This window comes from Galeopterus variegatus, unplaced genomic scaffold (assembly GCF_000696425.1).
Source record: "Galeopterus variegatus unplaced genomic scaffold, G_variegatus-3.0.2 Scaffold30, whole genome shotgun sequence".
Classification (NCBI taxonomy): Eukaryota; Metazoa; Chordata; class Mammalia; order Dermoptera; family Cynocephalidae; genus Galeopterus; species Galeopterus variegatus.
This window is the reverse complement of record NW_007726141.1, coordinates 591,321-612,873: the sequence shown is the minus strand read 5'-3', so window position 1 is coordinate 612,873 and position 21,553 is coordinate 591,321. Positions and strand designations below refer to the sequence as shown.

General features: G+C 36.4%; 1 protein-coding gene and 1 pseudogene across 1 annotated transcript in view; one reads left to right on the top strand and one right to left on the bottom strand.

Moving 5' to 3' along the window:
- The window catches only part of LOC103588349, a 16,864-nt pseudogene extending 16,663 nt beyond the window's left edge, over positions 1-201 (bottom strand).
- CD36 (CD36 molecule (thrombospondin receptor)) overlaps positions 1-21,553 on the top strand; it is a 76,263-nt gene that overhangs the window by 7,704 nt on the left and 47,006 nt on the right. The window lies entirely within an intron of this gene.

Here is a 21,553-nt window from a genome sequence, read left to right as displayed (position 1 = left end):
AAAAAAAAAAAAAAAAAAAAAAAAAAAAAAAAAAAAAAAAAAAAAAAAAAAAAAAAAAAATATTCTACTATCCTCAAATTTCTCCACCAGCTGTCCCTTAACACCCTTCTCCCACACAGCATTCACTCTCCTCACCTGGGTGTAGGTGTCACAATCTAGGTATAATTGTCTGATTATGACTCTGTCCTCCCTCCTAGTCATGCTGGGGAAGGGGAGTATCAGGTTTTTTTTTTAGTGATTCTCACATTTTATTCCAATTAAAAGTCCAGGCTAGGAACACTTAAGAAATTTATTTTACTCTTGCAAGGGCTACCAATTAATAGGACATGTGCCAACGTCACTGGAGGATAAAAGCATAAATAAAAAACAAAGTTAATGACACAAACCATGGCAGAAAAATAATTTCAAATGTAATCTGAACATTTCAACAAGAAAGAGTTTGATAGGAGAGATAATACAGTGTTAATACAGTACTATAGCCAGAAAACAAACAAACAAACAGCAAAAAGGCTGGAGCTGGAATCTGCCTGTCTTCAGGGCTGTGATCTGCTGGTGAAGGGAGCCAGCTCAGAATTTGGTTCAGGTTGCAAGCATGACAGCACAACAGGTGCTTGCTATGTAGGCAAAGGTTTGAGGGCAAAATAAAATTAGGCAAGGACATGTTCTAGGAAGGGTGAGCCAAGCTTAAAGTCTGATCTAGTTTTAAATCCTTTCTTCTCTTGGAAAGCAAGGACTGGCAAGTAAATGCTTGCAACTGGAGAATGAGAAATATTATCTCACAGCACACAGCTCAGTTTTAACAGCTAATTAAATCAAATTAGGCCTAGCAGTTGTTCTCAAAAGTTGGTGTTCATTAGAATAATCAAAAAATGCTTAACTTGATACACACAATACCTGCTTTTAAGAAATTCATTAGTGCTATATTGTTGTTGTTATCATCACCATTAGTCTTATTGTTTTTCTAATCTGAATTTGTACCTTGTACTTCCCACCTCACTGATTACCTGAGATTTTAATCCCTTCTTAATCCACAGTTTGGCTTAATTCCTTCTAAGGAGGTATTTAAAATTCACCTCCTATTATCTTGATAGCCATATACTGGGAAAGTCCTGTTTCTCCAGTGATTTTATGCTATTCTTATGTCTACTTTTGCAGATACAAGAATAATATATCTCAGTGTACTGGCTGAGACTCCTTCCCCTTAGTGTAGTTTTGGTACAGACTTAAAATTCTCCTCTATCTTCTTTTTGAAACAGAATTATAATAAAACTCTTAGGTATTTCATGGCCCTCTAGCAGATGATCTGTCCCTCTGTTGTACCCTGGCTATGTTCTAATCTTGGCCTGCTCTTTTCTTCAACACTTGATACAGATGCTTTAACCTCAAAATCTTTGTCCAGTTTCATTTTGCACCCTCATATTAATCTCTCCTGTTTCTCATCACTCTGGTATCTTCTAATTTTCCTTCTTTGAAGTTCTACTTAAATTCTGAAGGATTGTGCTACCAAATATGTCAGAGCCTCCTGATAACACCGGTATTAAGAGCCAAGCTTTTTAGGTACCTTATTACTGACAGTGTCCATTAGCCAAATCTACCAAGAACGCAGAACAAGTTGGGTTCATGACTCATTGCAAAGAGGGAGAAGTAGACTGCAGAGAACTGAGGGTGACCCAGTAAGAAGGTGTTAGAAAAAATCTATTATAGAATTTGGACTTCAGTTGGTTGACTGGTTGACTGGGGTGGGGGTGGGGGGTGACCTTGAACAAAGCATTGGCTTACTATGAATTGGATGTTGTCAGGAGGCTGGGCAATTTTATGATTGGGTATCTTAATCTTATGTAGGAAGAGGGAAGATTAGACTGAAGCAAAAGTTATAATTGATAAAGAAACAGCAGTCACTCAGAGCAGTTGGGAAAGGGAATGTGTGGTATCTGCGATTTGGACAGTGTTCATATTGGTTTGTGTTCAGACATGATTACAGAGTGGTGTTGTTCTGTCTTGATCCATCATGATCACAGAGTGGCCTTGTCTAAAGCTAATGTTCTGTGAAATATTTTATGTTCAATGGGAGAACACTAAGGCCTAGCTGTGAGTGCTGGGCCACTATCCAGAAACAAGAAGATCTGTCTGATAGTACCAGATCAGCTCCTGATGCTGGGCAATCTTCTCTTTCTCATGACAAAGTTCTTTGTTACTTCAGTAATTAAATCCACATACATAAAATCCAGTTCCTCCTACTTTGGTGACAGTTGAAATAAGATTCTAGTTAAGTTCCTTTGTAATTTCCTCCCTAACCTCTGTTGTATGCTCGATATATTGGGTGCTTAATACAAAATTTTGTCCTGTTATGCTAGCAATTTGATCAATAACAACCCCAATATATATCAATATAGATTGATATTATATATATATATCAATCTATATATAATAAATATAATATGCACATATTGTTTAGGGAATTCATTAGTTTTGGGTACTTATACTGTCGGGTCTGCCACTGGCTGACCCAAACAGCCCTAGCCTTGTTATCAGTCTTTCCCTAGGTGTCCCTTTTGGTGGGCGAGCGGATTGCCTGGATTCCTCTTTCCCTCCGGTCCCCGTTGGAAGGAGATGGGGGGAAGAGAGCCGTGAAGAGAGGTGAGCACAGCTGGCGGTCCCAACCAGCCTGTTAAAGAACACTCAGATGCGGCGGGGGTTCTGTCGAGCAGTTCCGTTTATTATCACACAAGCACTTGCTTTTAAAGGCAAATGGGGAGGGGATGGTTTTACATCCTCCAATCAGCTTAAAGGTTAGGAGAGCATGCATCCTGTCTCAATGCCTAGCTATTGCAATCTCACGGTGTTCACGAGTGGGAAGCGCGTATTTGGCCAATAAGGGCTAAGGCAAGGTTCCCACGGATACTCCCACCCTACTTCCTCCCGGTGCCATCTTAGGCTGCCACGTTAATACGCCCTTGTGGGCCCATAATGGTGCTGCTTGTAATGTCACTTCAGGTGGTGTTAGTTTTTAAGGCCCAACATTAAACCATAAAAACAAATTTGTTATGTAACTGAAAAAATATATAACATTGGCAGATATGAAATTAAATGAAATAAGATTTTAATTTTACTTAATGAAGTTACTTGGGAAGAAATTAAGGGGTCTTTCACTTACTACATAGAGAAAAAGCTTGATAATCAAATTATAGAATCTTAGCAATGGAAATTATCTTAAAATGAATATATTTCTGAAAATATGCAACTCAGTGGAGTTTATATAAATGTGATTAAATGTATATGCTGAACTTTCTATTTAGATATTCTAGATACCTTCTAAAATAGATGGGATAATCTGACTTTTTGTTATACAACAATAGATTTTCATCATCCTCACCAACATTTTTATTCTCTGTCTTTTTGGTAACAGCCAGTCTAACATGGGTGAGATGATATTTCAATGTGGGTTTGATTTGTATTTCCCTGGTACTGAGTGATGATCATTTTTTCATGTGTCTGTCGGCCATTTGTATATCTTCCTTTGAGAAATGTGTATTCAGCTCTTTTGCCCATTTTTAAGTGGATTATTTGTGTTCTTTTTTTATTGTTAAGTTGTTTGAGTTCTTGTATATTCTGGATATTAACCCTTGGTCAGATGCATAGTTTGCAAATATTTTCTTCCAGTCTGTAGGTTGTCTTTTTGTTGTGTTAATTTTTTCTTTTGCTGTGCCAAAGCTTTTTAGTTTGATATAATCCCATTTGTTTATTTTTTCCTTTTGTTGCCTGAGCTTTGGGGATATTCACAAAGTCTTTGCCCAGTTCTATCTCCTGAAGTGTTTCCCTTATGTTTTCTTCTAGGAGTTTTATAGTTTCAGGTCTTATATTTAAGTCTTTAATCCATATTGAGTTGATTTGGTATATGGCAAGAGATATGGGTCTAGTTTCATTCTTCTACATATGGATGTCCAGTTTTCCCAGTATCATTTATTGAAGAGGCTGTCTTTTCCCAAATGTATGTTCTTGATGCTCTTGTTGAAAATCAATTGACTATAGTTTGTGAGTTGATTTCTGTGTTTTCTATTCTGTTCCATTGGCCCGATGCCTGTTTTTTATGCCAGTACCAAGCTGTTTTGGTTAATATAGCCTTATAGTGTAGTTTGAAGTCAGGTAATATTATGCCTCTGGCTTTATTTTTTTGCTCAGGATTGCTTTGGCTATTTGGTGTTCCATATGAATGTTAGGGTTGTTTTTTCTATTTCTGTTAAGAATGTCATTGGTATTTTGATGGGCATTGCATTGAATCTGTAGATCATTTTGGGTAGAATGGACATTTTCACCATTTTCATAATATTAATTCTTCTAATCCAAGTGCATGGACTGTCTTTCATTTTTTGTGCCCTCTTTATTTTCTTTTAACAGTGATTTATAGGTCTCATTGTTGAGATCTTCCACCTCCTTGGTTAAAGTGATTCCTAGATATTTTGATTGTTGGTGACTATTGTAAATGGACTAGCTTTCTTGATTTTTTTCTGCTAGCTCATTGTTGGAGTATAAAAACACTACTGATTTTTGCATGTTGATTTTTGTATCCTGAAACTTTACTGAAATTGTTTATCAACTCTGAGTTTTTTTTGTAGAGTCTTTGTTTTTCTATATATAGGATCATGTCATCTGAGAATAAGGACAGTTTGACTTTGTGTTTTCCAATCTGGATGCCCTTTATTTCTTTCTCTTGCCTGATTACTCTGACTAGTACTTCCAGTACTGTGTTAAATAGGAGTGGTGAGAGTAGGTATCCTTGTCTTGTTCCCATTTTTTGTTCCCATTCAGGAAGATAGTGGAGGTGGGTTTGTCATATATGGCTTTTATTGTGTGGAGATACTTTCCTTCTATAACCTAATTTGCTGAGAGTGTTTATCATGAAGAGATGTTGAATTTTGTCGATGCTTTTTCTTCGTCTATTGAGATAATCATATGGATTTTTGTCCTTGATTTGGCTGATGTGGTATACACATTTGTTGACTTGTGAATGTTGAGCCATCCTTCCATCCCTGGATGATTCCCACTTGATCATGGTGTATAATTTTTTTGCATGTATCTTCATCAGAGATATAGGTCTGTAGTTCTTTTTTCTTTTCTTTTCTTTTTTTTTTATTTCGGTGAGTCTTTGTCTGGTTTTGGTATCAGGGTGATGCTGGCTTCATAGAATGAGTCTGGGAAAATGGCCTGTGTTTCAGTTTATTGGAATAGTTTGAAGAGAATTGGTATTAATTCCTCTTTAAATGTTTGGTGGAATTTAGCAGTAAAGTCTTCTGATCCTGGGCTTTTCTTTGCTGGGAGACTACTGCTTACTGCCTCCATCTTGTTGCCTGTTATTGGTCTGTTCAGGCTTTCTTTTTTTCTGAGTTCAGTCTTGGTGGTTTGTATATGTACAGAAATTTATCTATTTCCTCCATGCTTTCAAATTTGTTGGCATATAGTTGTTTATAGTAGTCTCTAATGATTCTTTGTATTTCTGTGGTATTGGTCATGTGGTATCCTTTATCATTTGTAATATTTCTTATCTGGATCTTCTGTCATCTTTTTTTAGTTAGCCTAGCTAATAGTTTATCTATTTTCTTTATCTTCTTGAAAAAATAACTTTTTGTTTCATTGATCTTTTGTATTTTGCGGGGGGGTGTCTATTTCATTTAGTTCTGCTCTGATCTTAATTATATCTTTGCATCTACTAATTTGGGGATTGGATCGTTTTTGTTTTTCTAGTTCTTTGAGGTGTAGCATTAGGTTGTTTATTTGAAATCTGTCTATTCTTTTGATTTAAGTGTTTATTGCAATAAACTTCCCTCTCTGAACTGCTTTTGCAGCATCCCACAAGTTTTAGTAGGATGTGTCTTTATTTTCATTAGTTTTAAAAAATTATTTGATTTTCTGTTTAATTTCTACTTGGACCCATGTGTCATTCAGGAGCATGTGGTTTAATTTCCATGTGTTTGTAAAGTTTCCACAGTTTCACTTGTTATTGATTTCTAATTTTAATCCATTGTGGTCTGAGAAGATACTTGAAATGATTTCTTTTTTTTTTACTTTGTCAAGGCTTGATTTGTGGCCTAACATGTTCTATCCTGGAGAATGTTCCATGTACTGATGAGAAGAATGTATATTCTGTCATTGTTGGATAAAATGTTCTGTAGATACCTGCCAAGTTTGATTGTTCTAAAGTGTGGTTTAATTCCTGTGTTCCTCTGTTGATTTGTTGCCTAGCGGATCTGTCCAATGCTGACAGAGTGTTGTTCTAGTCCTCAACTATTGCTGTATTTGGGTCTATCTTTTTCTTTAGATCTAACAGTGTTGGCTTTATATATCTGGGTGCTCATGCATGTCCTCACTCATAAGTGGGAGCTAAAAAATAAACAAATAAAAAAGAAAGAAAAAGAAAGAAGGAAAGACATAACAATCACAATAATACATTGAACTTTCAAAAAGAGAGAACAGATATGAGTTACCAGGGGTAGAAAAGTGGGAGGGAGCATGAGGGAGAAATTGGTAAAGGGCCAGGAAAAATGGTTACATTGTATATTGTCGAATATACTAATTATCCTGATTTGAGCATCACATATGACACACAGATATCAATATTCAACTCTGTACCCCGCAGATATATAAGATCAGGAAAAGATAAACAAACAAAAACATTGCTCCTCCCTCATAACCCAAAGCTTGGCATTGACTTTTCCTCTCCTCTTTATAAATTCTCCCCCCCCCCCAAAAAAAAGCTTAGAGAGAAATCTTCATGAAAACTTTTGAAATTTTCTCTAACAGTAGTCCCCAAGTATAAAAATTATAGGCTATATGGCATTGAATGGCTTTGAGTTAAAGGGCTAGCTCTTCTTACATGTTCGCTTTATGACCTTGAGTAAGTTATGTAATTAGTATGCAGACTTTCACGTAAACTTGTTTCAGCGTGGATCTCCTCATGCCCCTGGCTAGGCCTCGTATTTGTATGTCCAGAATCTCTCTGGCTCAGTGTCTCCAAAGAAGAAACACCCAATCTTTTGACAGTGTGAAGAAAGAGAGTGGGCAGGCCACGCTGAGGGTGTGCAGACAAGATCTAACAATTAGGACTTCTCCTAAGCAGATTCAACCACATTAGACCCTGATTCCCATGACACTCCAGGCTGCTAGTTCATGACCCTATCTGAGATTATAAAAAAAGATACTTTTTGCTTCTTATTGGCTTTCTGCTCTAGGTTTAAATATGCAGACTCTGACATTGTAGGGTCTGCTGAGCTGTTATCATTAGTTCATCTGCTTTCTAAATATTGACTTGTTTTCTGTCCTCTATTATCTAAATCTTTGAGCTAAACGTGTGTTCATATTTTTGTTAATTCTATTACACTCATTTTAGTAAGAATTTAGGTGCAAATGAAAATAAAAATATATATTCAAACTTCCATGTTTAACTAGAGGTCTTGGTTAAGATTTTAAACCTTGAAATCATCTTGTCATTCCCTTCAGTACTTTTGTGCCTGCTGAATTATGCTCATGCATTTAATTTTTCTATAATATGATCTAGATATATTTGCTTTTACCTGTGACATATGCCTTCAAGTTAAACAAGGCTTAGATTGTTTATATGCCCTTTTCAAACCATACTAACTTTTTGCTAAATGCTTTATATAATTACTTAATTTTATTTGCACTTCATTCTATTTAAACTCAACTAATTTCTAGGGCAGTTTAAAAATCTAAGAATTCTATGAACATATTCTTAGGACTTCAGTCCCAATTGATTTTTCTCTCAGCCAAACTTATATCCTATCTTTGTTTCCCACCATTTATAATTTTTATAATATGTTAAGATGATACTGTGAGGTATTAACCCACATGCTTTTCTTCCTCTTGTCCTCCTTATTCTCTTTTTGGACTTAAGGATATGAAGCTGTACATTGGAGAAGGGCTTTTAGTGGAGCCAAAGAACTGACATTCTGCTACGATTCAGGTTTAGTAAAGATTTGGAAAGAAGTTATGATTAACTTGAAGTAACCGTGCTCAACACTATCCCAAAATAGATAAAAGGGCCATAAACTTGGATGAAAGTGGGAGCACAGGAGCTTAGATGTAAGTCCCAGAGAGCTGTTTCCTAAGGGTTAGCTCTTTCTCCCCTCACCCAGCGGGTGAGTATGAGGACTGAGAGCAGGAGTGTTGCTCAGGCAGAACAAGCCTCAGAAAACACCATGCCCATCACGCCACCAGACCAGTGGAGCACTTGGCCAAGTGTGCTGTGTAGATAGCTATGTTCAGAGCAGATTCTTGGAGCCCTTTGTACCCTAACACTGTGCACAAGGCCCTGGAAGGTTGTGTAAGCAAGCTAAGAAAAAGAGCTATGAACTGCCAAGTGCTCATGGCCAGGACAAGGGAAAGCCAGAGCCTCAAGTTTAGAGAGGGCATGCTCTGTCCTCTCTACTCTTCTGAATATACTACCTCTTGAGACAAATGCAACTGACTTTTAAACCTGAAATGGCTGAGAAATATCAATTTGAAGGTTTCTTAAAAATGACTATATGAAATATCCTGGATTAGGCAGAATGGAGGCTTGAGGTAAAAAAAAAAAGAGATTCAAAAAAATAGAACTTCATTTTTGCACACCTGATTTATGACTGTGAAATTCATTTCCATTTCAATAATATACAATCATCCTCAAAGTTGCCAAGTGTAGTAGTTCTGTCTTGCCAGAACAAATGGAAGACCCTTTCCAGGTTACTATGATAGCTTTTCTTTGGTACAGATTAATTTTATATTTCACATTTCTTTTGTCAGACTAGACAATTCTGTTTCCTGGAGTGATATAAAATTAGACTGTATTTTTATTTTGAATTTTGATCTCATTTTCATTTGATTTTGAAACTTTAACACGTAACGTTTTTTTTTTCCTTTAAAGAAATATATACTTCTACGTGACAGGAGATACTGTGACATTTCTATGGTCTTTATTTTGAATTGATTGTATGTTACACTTTTATCTATACATACACAATTGGAGCAAATTATTGTGTTATCAAGTCCAATATTTTAAAATGGTTGATCTAGAGAAAAGCTAGCAATTTGGAAGCTGATAATTATTTTCTAATATTTATTATTTGGCAAGTAATCTAAAAATTGATAAAAATAAATCTCAGTAAACATATTCCAAGGTCTATGGCTATATCAGTTGAGATGCTTTTGTCCGCAAGTAACAAAATATTCCAATAAAAGTAGCTCAATACATGGGGAACATTTTTTTTTCATGTGACCAGAAATCAATAGGCAAGATGATTTAAAGCTGGTTAATTCACAGGCTCAACATTGTTAAGGTTCCAGGTTGGTTTTTCTATAATTTTCTAAGTCTTTCTCTCATGGGTACAAAGTGGCTTTAGCAATTCCAGGCATTGTCTTTATGTAACAATGTCCAAAGGCAGGAAGAGGCAACTCTGTCTTGCCTCAGCCTTTTAAACTGAGAACAGCTGTCACTACAGCTCACTAGCTCTCCTTCCTTTATGCCTCCATTGTCAGCATTTTGTTATGTCCTCGGTATACATCTCTTATTTGTCAAGGAGATGTGTTGGCTTAGACTAATCAGTATTCTACCTCTGTAGCTTGGAAGGGGTCTTGGAATCACATGGATGTGAAATACCTGAAATACAAAATCAGAACTCGGTTAGGAGAGGTGAAATGGAAAGGGTGACAGTAACTTCTGCCACACTGGCTTCTGCTTCAGCTTGGGTGACTTAAGTTTTTGAAAATTAAAATTTATTTGTCCTAAAAATAATGTTTTAAAAATAAAATTGCTGTGAAGAAGATAAAATCTTCAAATGTGTATGGGACACTGAAGTTTTCTTTGCTCACACAGATATAACATTCTTTTCTATTATACAAGGGTACTTCAGAAAATTCATGAATAGGGCAGGAAAGAGAAATACCACATGTTCTCCCTAAGTGGGAGCTAAAAATCAATCAATCAATAAATAATAGTAAGTTGAGCTTTCAGAAGGAGAGAGCAGAGCTGTGGTTACTAAAGGGGGAAAGGGGGTGGGGGGTAGTAAAAGGTTGGTTAATGAACACAAAACAGCTAGATAGGAAAAGTAAGTTCTATTGGTATATGGTGGAACTAGGCATCTATAATTAATAATTTACTGCATGTTGTCAAGTGGCTAGAAGAGAGAAGTTCAAGTGTCCTCATCACAAAGAAACAATTAAGTTTTATAATGATGAATATGCTAATTACCCTGATTTGATCATTACTCATCGTATACATGTACCGAAATTTATCTAATTCTGTACCCCACAAATATGTATAATCAATATGTTTCAATAAAAAAAATGTTCATGGAAAGATTTGCATGTATTCTATTTTGGGGTTTTTTTTTTTGTTTTAAAAAATTTTTATTGAGTCAAAATTGATTATACATATTTTTGGGGTTCAACGTTGAGATATGTTGATCAAATCAATATTACTAGCATATATATTGTTACAAATTGTAATTATTCTTTATGTCCCTTGTCCAATCTCTCTCCCCCTGCCTCTAATTACCCTAGATTTCTTCTCTCCTTCTGAAAGAATAATGGTTACTCTGTTGATTTGTTTCCTAGATGATCTGTCCAATGCTGAGAGGTATGTTCAGGTCCCCCATTATTATCATAGAGCAGATGCTTCTGTCACTCTGAAATGGGCTTTGTGGAGAGAGACATCCTCTTCTTTTCTTTATCTCTGCTGGTGACTCTCTTTGTATCAATGCACTCCAGTGGGTGGTGGACCACCTGTGTGGTGGTTGTGGCATCTAGGTGCTTTCATGGCTGTCATGGTTATTGTGGTGGCTGTGGTGGGCCACACACATGGAGATGATGTTTTTGGCTTGCTCCTTGGTGCTGGCGGAGTTCCTGGTTATGGGGAATGTCTAGCCCTGGCTCCATTCCTTGGGTGGGCCCCAAGATGCTGGTGGTGTGTCTGGTTGTGGGAGGGTAGTCTGGTCCTCAGCTCCATGCCCCAGGCCCCTGGGCAGGGCCTGGAGGCACTGGCAGTGTGTCTGGTTGTGGGCAGGGGGTCTGGTCCACTTCTCCATGCCTCAGGTCCCCAGGCAGGCCCCGAGGTGCTGGCATGGTGTGCCTAGTTGTGGGAGGGAGGTATGGTCCCCTTCTCCATGCCTCATGTCCCCTGGCGGGCCCCAAGGCACTGGTGGTGTGCCTGGGCCAGAACTAATTTTTTGTCCTTTGCTTACTTCTAAAATGTGGTAACTTCCTGTGGGAACCAGTATTTGAGCTGTGTGCTTGAGCTAAATTGCTGCTTTGCTGCTGTTTCCCTAGCAAAGGCTTTTTGTGCAGCTCAGGGTTTAATGGTTGACCTTATAGGTACTTCCAGCTCTCCAGAGACTTGATGCACCTGGGTTGTATAGAAACTCTGATCTGGGTTGTGTAGAAACTCTGATCTGGGCCGGAGTTTTTTCATCAAACTGCACCCCATGCAATTCTGTATTCCCAACCAGTCTCCTCTGAGTGATCCTTTGCTGATTGGGGGGTGGACCAGCTGTCCCAGTGTTCTCCTGGTGGGCGCATCTCCCCTGCTGCAAGTGCTCCAAACACTTCCCATGGGATGGGCCCTATGCTGGTCCCTTGAGATGACTCATTGACCTCTGAATGGCTCCCTTTTTATAGCTGTTCTGGCTCCTTGCTCTTGCATGGGCCCACGGGAACCCATAGGTCTCTACTCCTCTTCTCCTGAGCTCCAGCTGCCCCAGATTTGCTGATGTTTCATTTTTATAGTTGTAAATTGGTTGATTTGTGGGAGAGAGTGACGTTGGGGACCGTCTATTCTGCCATCTTGACTGGAACCTTATTTCTGTATTTCCACAGACTTTTTGAAGTACTCTCATGTCTACGCTGTTATCTTCTGGGATGTTGTCAATGGAGAAAGACAAGGCTGATGACATTAAAGTGCAAGCACTTGGTCATGCCTAAATTAATTGCAAAAATGGCATAAATTTGGCAGAATTTTATTTTCTTTATGTAAATATGATTAATATTTTATGTCTCATAAATAACATTAAGTTAAATTTTATAAATTTCATAAATGCTTTTTCTTTTTCACATTATTTCATATATATAGTAACAGATGATAACGTGATGTGATAATGGTTAAGGAAGCAGTGTTCGAATATAGCAGCCAGTGTTTAACTCTTAGCCCAGCACTATTTGAGCATGAGCAGGTTACCCAGCCTCTCAGGGCATCATTTTTGCCAGTTATAATACTGGGAAAACAGTAACACTTATCTCAAAGGGTGTTGTGAAGATGAATTTAGTTGGTCCATATAATATTTTTGGAATGGTGTCTGGTCTGTGGTAGACACAGTCTGGTTTGTGGCAAGTACTTTCAGTGTTATCCATTAGAATAACACACCACAATTTGGGTTTGTCAATAAATGTGCTTCTGGAAAGGTTATTATTTCAGAAATTAAACATAAAATAATATTACAAGGAATAAAAATGATGATGTGGTTATTTGAAAAGCAAATCAACACACAATCAAACTGTGTCTCTTGCCCTCTAATCAGATTCCAGAGATAAGCACCGTGACTTTTTTTTCCTTTTCTGGCAGCTGTCAGGTACAGCCTCCTAACCCTCTTGACCTTGGTGAAGCACTATGATTTTTAAAGTACTCACCAGAAACAGCCTTGGTTCTACTTAGTATGAAGGAGAAATGGACACAAGATACCATTTAGATAGAATTTACAACTAGATTTAAGTAATTATTTCCCCAGTTGCCTCATGGTAGGAGATTGCTTGTATATCTAAACATTTATTTGTTCATGGGCTTAAACACTGAAGCTCAGTTATATTCCAGGAAAAAGGAGTTTACTTCCTGTCCCAGGGACATTGGGCGTTACCTGTTTGCTAGCAGAGAGCAAGACTCTGCTTCTTATTGCCTAATTCAGCTGAGCAACAGAGAAGAGGAAGAGCCTCTGGGACAAACAGTCTGACAGAGGCTAGGGAGTGGGTGACAGGTGGAGGGAGTGTGCTGTTCTCCAGCTGGCCTATGCCCCTGGTAAGGTTCACAGGCATGGAAATGAACATGACCAGAAAAGCGTTATATACATGTGGCACCTGTAGAGTGGGTTTTAAAATGAGTGACCTAGGAGTGCCAAAAGAGTTTTAGTGAGGAGAATAAAGGGATTAGAAAAAAAATCAGCTCCCCCAAAGCTAACTTCCATTACATAGTACTACAATATAGGCTGTTCATATTTTAGGAATGTTTCAGGGTAAGAAATAGAAGAACAAAGAAATTTCTACTTAAATTTTTTTTCTTCTGTGCTTTAAAATCGAAAAAAAAAAAAAATCTCCCCTGTGTTTATTTATGTAAGAACGTATTACTTAAATTTCCATTTCATTGTGAATTATTACTTTACAACCTCAGGTTTCTTGTTTCCTTAGTCCTGAACATGAGTGTTTGTTTTTTCTAACCCCTAACATTAACAGTAAGGTGATATGCTTTTATCCATCGTAAGAGACAAAGAAGTATACTAAGATCTTTGTAAAATTTACGTTACTCAATGAAAGAGCAAAGAAATCTGTAACTGCCAAAAACACTTACCTTTTGATATTTTAGTCTGAATAGTTTTAGATTTAAAAATCAGTAAAGTATTTCCAAAGTTACATATAGACCTTTAATTTTGTATTCATTATTTTCAAATTAAATTTTGGATGGTTTTATAACAAGTCAACATATTTGTTCTCAGTTTCTACATTTAAATAGTCCCTTTAGCTCGAAAGTTATCAAATAAAATAAAGATGCTTACCACATATGTTATCTTTATAGAATGAAGTAAAATTTTTGTCTTTTAAAGCAGAATTTTTAGTTCCTCTTTGTGCTTCTTTATATAAGTAAAGTTAGAACTTTAGCAGTTTAAAGCTAATTGCTTTTGAATTCTAAGGTGAAAACTACATTTTTTTTTCCCTCACTGTACCTGAGCATAGCAAGTGCTCAAGTAATTCATTAATTTGAATTGACTTTTCTTTCAAAGTTTCAACAATAACCTTTTATGTTTTCTTCCTCAAGGGTCCTGGATTCTGGGAGAAATTGCTAAATCTTTCTATGAATGAGGAAGTGTTCTCTGCCTTTACCCCTCCTCTGTATTAGTTAATTCCTGGTAATTGAGATTTGACTCACGTTTGAGAAAGGAGCTGGAATATCATTTCCTCTGTGAAGTTTGTCATCTCTCTTCCTAAAACCTCCCTCCTTTGTAGGTTGCACCATAAACCTTCTATTATATCACCTATTATGCTATTTTATAATAATTTTTTATAAGTCTGTTTAAGCTTATTTTCATTAATCTAAGGTTTTATTTATTTATTCTACTTATTTTCATATTCTCTGGACCCCAAAATATGAGGTGTCAAGAAGGATGACTATTAAACTAAAAGGCCATATGAATAAATTTGTCTTAGCTGTAATTTGTATATGGAAGTAATAAAAATAATTCTAAAACACCAAAGTAGCATAGAAAGATGCATCTGCTGAGAGGTTTACATTGACAAAAGGCGAGGATTTAGATTTGACGAAGAAAATGCTTATACTTTACCATGTATCTGTGTTTGTCTGCTAAGCTTTGATATTACTTGTTAGTTGGATGCATAAACTCAAGGTCACCTATTTCATGCTAATTCTGGACATGTTCACATTTATCTAATTTTCCTATCTTTTTTCTGTGTCAGTTATTAGCTCTGTGAAAATGTGGCTAATAATACTTCATTTACAGAATTTTTTTAGTGACTTCTAATAACATAGGGAAGCATTTGCAAGACACCTAACACATAGTAATACATGAACAAACATTTGTCTCCTTTCTTATCCCTTTCTAGAATTTTTCAAGTTGTTCCTCATGGGAGGAAAGAAGTAGAATGTATTAATTAAAATAGTAAAAATTTATTCCTACGTTTAATAATTTAAATTTTAAAATTATCTAAAATAAAATAATTTTTTTAAAAATCAAAAGAACACTAGACCAGAATAATTTTAAAAAACTAACTTCGTGCTAGTGACAGGGTACTAGTAACAGTGTATGGAATCAAAAAGAGGTATAAATTATTCCCATTATCCTAGAGCTTAAATTGACTTGCAAGGAGAACGAAGAATAAGGACACACCAAAAATTAAAGCAAGACTGTGAAATATCAGGGCAGAACCTGGGGGAGGAGATGTATAAAAAGGTAACAAGTGGAGAAAATAGAAATGTAAGGAGAAAAAGAAAGCAATATTCTAGCTAAGGGTTTTTTTTGTTTCTTTTTGTCCTTTTTGAGACCGGCTGCACCGTGCTCAGCCAGTGAGCGCTGTGTGCGCACCGGTCATCCCTATATAGGATCCGAACCTGTGGCGGGTGCGCTGCTGCGCTCCCAGTGCTGCACTCTCCTGAGTGCGCCACGGGCTCGGCCCAGCTAAGGGTTTTTAAAGTAACAAACAGGGTGATTTAGAACAAGTGTTTCTAACTTCTTGGATCTCTGAAACCTCATTTGTTAAATAATCAGGCCTAGATGTCTCCTAACATTTCCTCGGCTTCTGAAATACGAAGGTCATGAAATGAGAAGAAAATGAAGTAGGCAACAGGTCCTTGAACTGTGAATCCTAAGTTTATATCTGAACAAATGTGGATTTCCAATGAGTCCAGGATGTGGTCTTCTACCCATGAGTCTTTATGTGGAATTGTCTTCTGCATATAAACTGCATCTCTAAATGTGAGCTCCTTGAGATTAAGTGTTGCTGAACTACCTAAGCCAATTTGGACAGATACTATTATTGCATTATGTGAGTAAATATTGGCAGCTTCAATAAATAAGATTTCAGTTGAGGTACCCACTTATTGTGCTAACTACAGAATTCAGCTAACCTTCTGGTCCTAGTCGGACAACTAAGAATGTTCTAAAATCAACAGCTAAATTATAGGCCATTTCTCAACTGAGCTTTAGATAACTGCACTTGGTAGATGTTTTTCACCCTGTTATATGAGTAAGAACTTAGTAATATTTCTAGCCAATTCATAAACCATTGAAACTGCTATTTGCACTAGTAAAAACTTCATTGTTAATGTTGATTATGACAATATCCTGTTCTGAGTAGATAAAGATAACTAAATTGTGGACTTCTATTAAATGCTTGGTAACCAGCTCTAGCATGAATGCTCTCAAGTAGGGTAAATGCCCACTTCAAGAAAGTAGATGAAAAATACCTAATGCTAGCCAATAGGTATATGGCAAAGTGTTCAACATAGCTAATAATCAGGAAAATGCAAATCAAAACCACGATGAGGGCCGGCCCGGTGGTGCACTGCTACAGTGCGCCCCTTGGGAGCATGGCGGCGCTCCCGCCGAGGGTTCGGATCCCACATACAGACCAGCCGCTCACTGGCTGAGCGAGGTGCAGGTGCGACACCGAGGGTTGCGATCCCATAGCCGGTCCCGGTCCGGTACGGGCGCGACACTGAGGGTTGCGATCCGTTGCCGGTCACGAAAAAAGACAAAAAGGAAAAAAAAAAAAGAAAAAAACCACGATGAGATATTACCCTAGTCTAGTGAGAATGGTAATAATCAAAAAGGCAAAAGATAACAAGTGTTGGTAAGCATGTGGAGAACAGAGAATCCCCACGTGCTGTTAGAGGTAATGTAAACTGAAAAAGCCATTATGGAAAACAGTGTGGAAGTTCCTCAAAAAATTAAAAATAAAACTAGCATATGACCCCAAAATCCCACTTCTGGGTATACATCCAAAGGAAATGAAATCAGTATGTGGAAGAGATATCTGCACTCCCATGTTTATTGCAGCACTATTCACAATAGCTGAGAAATCAAATTAACCTGTGTCTATCAATGAATGAATGGATAGAGAAAATGTAGTGCATATATACACGCAAGGGAATAGTATTCAGCCATAAGAAAGAATGAAATCCTGTTACTTACAACAAGATGGATGAACCTGGAGGACATTACGTTAAATGAAATAAGCCAGGCACAGAAAGACAAATACTGCGTGATCTCACTCATGTGGATTCTAAAAAACTTGATCTCATAGAAGTAGAGAGTAGAGTAGTGCTTGGTTATTAGAGGTCAGGGAGAGGGAGAAGGGTAGAGATTGGTCAACAGGCACAAAGTTATGGTTAGATGGAAGAAGTAAGCTCTGTTCTATTAAAGAGTAGGATGACTATAGTTCAAAATAATGTTTTACATATTTCAAAATTGCTAGAAGAGAGGATTTTGAATGTTCTCACCACAAAGAAATGCTAAATATCTGATGTGATAGTGTATCAAAACATCACATTGTACCCTGTAAATAGGCATAATTGTTATGTTAATTAAAAATAAAACTTGAAAGTATCTAACACTCAAATACAGATTATAATTTATATAGAAGATTTGAAGTACATTACAGAAAACCTCACAGTAGGGATTATGTTTTCTTCCTCTTTGTGGCAAAATTCTGAGCTTATAGTTGCCACATGATAAATATCCACTTAGTATGTGATTATATGAGAACGCATGTCATCAACATTAATCCCTAAAGAATGATCTGGGAAAAAATCATATATTTTTGGTCTCATTTAGCATATACTGTAACGATCTTATTTTTAAGGTATCTTTATTTTTGTTTTATTTGATTATGTGTTGAATATATAATAGTATATTCACCAAATATTGCTATCTAAGTTCTCTCATATGGCAAAGGACTATTATAGCTATTGTAAACCTGAACTTGACAGTTTTGCAGGGCCCTGGCTAATGTTGTTCTCATCTCTAGCTTCCCACAAACCACAATGTTCAGTACTTTGTTTCTTATCCCAAAGACCAGTGCACATGTTGTTATGCAGTTCCTAGGAAGACTGTAAAGTCCCATAACGAAGATGCAGGATGAGTCAAGGGAATTGCTATGAGAAAGTAAGTAGGGATATCCCTGGAGAGGGAGCTGCTTCTGTGTTCTTTTAAACGTCATAGAGTAATTGTTTCTTTTTTTAAGGAAAGAACCAGGGTGAAGAGCAGCTCATTTTTAAGCTGGAGAGGTTGGCAAACACTGGCTGCAGGGTTTTCTTTGGTTTAAGAGCCGGTTGCCTCACTGGAGTGTCAATCAAAATTCCTGCAGCCATTCTTGGACACTTGGAGGTGGGGCTGACTGATGTTTAAAAGGGATTTGGTCCAGCACTTGGGGCGAACACATCCAGAGTCATCAGTGTTAATTCCGTGATCTTCCATCCAGCATTTTGAAAGTGTGTTAACATTCGTGATCTTGAACCCCTTCATCTGACTTCTAACTGGTAATTACGCCTGTGTAATCGCTGTAAAGTTACCTAGCCTAAAGATATCAGATTCTAGACTGGTGCCTGCAATACTAATTTCTCTTACTTTGATCTGACTTTTGCTTTGTTCTTGTCCAGTTTAAGACATATTTGCATTTCTGTCTTCTCTCACAGAGTAGAATATATGGGGTATTGTAGGAATTCAGGCACCCATACCAAACTTTTAAGTAAGAAGTTGTATCTAAAAGAAAGTAGAGGGAGTTGGTCAGGTGTAATAATTTTATGTGATCTTGTCAGTAATGACTACACTTTAAGTGATAAGGCATTCAAACAATATTTGAAATTATCTAAACCCTTCCACATATATATGCTTATATGAATGCAACAGTGGAGGAATTTCTTAATAGAGCAACATACTCAAAGAGCAAATTCATGTGCAGCTATCTTTCCTTCTCAGGAATATATATGTCCCAGGAAGACTGTTAAATTGTAGATGGTCACTTTTTACCCAAAGATGCAAGTATGATGAATAGATGATGTAAGTTTTGGACACTCTTATACGAAGATTTTAAGTCCAAGTGATTGCCATTACAATCCTGGAGAAAGAAGAATCTATCCCCCCTGCTTCTAATGGCCAACATGAACAAGTAAGGGTCACAGGCAGTCTCTACTGCTGGCCTTCCTGGCATGGCTATAGTCAACCAGTGACTACTGTGGCTTGTTTGGGAGGACTTTGCAACTTTATTTTACTCTCAGGTTACAGAACTCAGTCATTGTATTGTATTATATTGTATTGACTAGGGCTACTGAATCCTTGATGTAACAGCCAGTAAAATATACAAAGTAGCATTTTAAAAAATTAACCATTAAATTGAAGCCAATGTTCAATTTGCAAATCATTCCTAAAATGATTTTCATGGTAAGAATTAACTACACAGAATGATAATGGGAAGTATAGAAGACAAGGCACTGGAAGTATGTAAAATTTGTACAGATTACAGGCACAATTGTTTTATTGGTCACATATAATCATTTATATTCATAAAATTTTATTTGGACTTGCATTGTAATACAGTGTTCTATAGGAACAAATATATTGCATGCCTTAACTTTATTTATTGTGATTATCTTAAATAGTTGGAAACTGAGCCTCTTGAATTAAAAGAGTATAGGAGGCAATAGTTTGCCTCAGTGGGCCTTGTGTGAAGATAGATAGAAACTGAAGAAAGTGTTTATAGACAGGAGCAGGAGAAATGCTAATACATGCTCATTCAAAAGAATCATAACCTTCCTTGCACCTAAGGTCTGTGCAATTCTATCTGTCACTTGGGTAGTTAATATTGTTACTCAAGCATTTTAGACAAACCATAATTTAATATTTCAACACAAGATTTCAAGCAGTTACTGATTTAAAGCTACCTATGTTACCTAAATATACTAATTAGAAACAAAGAAATTGAAGTGACACAATGAACAGTAATGCTACTAAATAGATATTTTGTGTTAAAAGGCAAGGGATTTATGAATGCTAACATTATGTAAATGACTTTGTCTCTAGATAGTTGGATTATGGATCATATCTTGTTCATTCATTCAGCAGATATTTGTCCAATATGTGCTAGGTACTGACCATTTTCTGTACTTAATTTTATCCACTTAGCACAGTGAGTAATGAAATAGCTTCCCAGTAAAAATATTGTTAATAAACTAAATGGATATCACAATGTGAACATTTTTTGTGGCCCTTTACCAATTTCTTCCTAAACCTCCGGCCCCCTTTCCTACCTCTGGTGTCCTCAGTTCCATTTTCTCCTTTTGAGAGTTTAAGGAATTATTGTGATTGTTGTATCAAAATGTTTACATTGTGTAATGATAAAATAAAACGAAATTAAAAACAAAAAATTAAGTGGATAGTACAGGGGATTTTTTATGAAGGTCACTCTTCTACTAGATAATCAGGGATACTCCACTCAGGTTGATACAACAAATTTTCATGTTTCTTCCTTACGGGTGATGAAAGATCAGTGGACTCCTAAGTATCTGCAGTGTGCAAAGTCTTGCGTTGCTTAGAAACTCAGTGACTATGGGCTTGCTAGGCAACCCAGTTTATCAGTGAATCCAAAACTAACTTAGCTGGCATTGTACCAAATCTCCATATTTTGCTGGTAAAAATATTTAGATAATTTCTATCATACTAGATTTTTTATTATTTATACAATCAGAGCTAAATAATATTACAATTTACCAAATTTTGAATATAATAAATAGATTACAACTGCATGAAAAGTAAGCTTAAATTTTATATGTATTTTAATTATTCAAATTTATGTCTACTGGTTACTATCCCATTATCTAAGTTTATTTATTTATATACACACACATGATTTGCATTAAGTTAAAAGCAAAAGAAAGCAAAACTTGTACAGTATATTATCTATGTACTAATCAAAAGGCTCTGTAAATTTGACTTCTATTAGAAGTTCTATCCAAATCTGTAAATCTATCTATATACAAGAATACTTTAACTTTCCATGAACTTCTCGAAGTATCTTTGTATGTATATATTATACATTTTAATGATATTTTTATTTTACATTACAGTGTCCTTATTCACAGATCATGAGATGTTATCATATTAAATCTCTTTAAAGTCTTCTGCCTTAAGTAATATACCATGTAATCTGATACACAAATGTACTGAAAAAACTAATTTATTTGAAAGTATCTTTTTGCAATCATGGACAAGACATTAAAGAACTTATTCTCATCTGTAGTTTGAGTAGTTGCTCCCTGCAGTATATTTACAATGATTTTGCCCTTTCCGACTAGAAATATAAACTATAATCTTCTCTGTACCTCTTCATATGTAAGTATTGTATTTATTTTATCTTCCTATTGATTCCAACTTTAGTGTTTATCACAGGCAGGAGCAGGGATAAACCCAGCAGGCTCTCCTGAGACAAGACTACTGCATGGTTCTATTTATTGTTCTTTTCTCTTGGGTTTTGGCATTTATGCATTTTGTTTTGATATTTAAAAGTTCATAATATTAAAGGTTCTCCTGGGAGTGAAAGAAGCAATCTGCCTCAGGTTTTCACAGGACAATGCTACATTTGGTGATACTTTCAATTTTTCCTTATATGTTATTCATTTCCACATAATTCTGCAAACGATCAATTTTTTTGAATCCTCTAGTACATCAGTTCAACTAGGCAATGCCCCTATGTTTGATAATATGGTTCATTTCAAAGATAGAAACAAGTACAAAGACAGAAC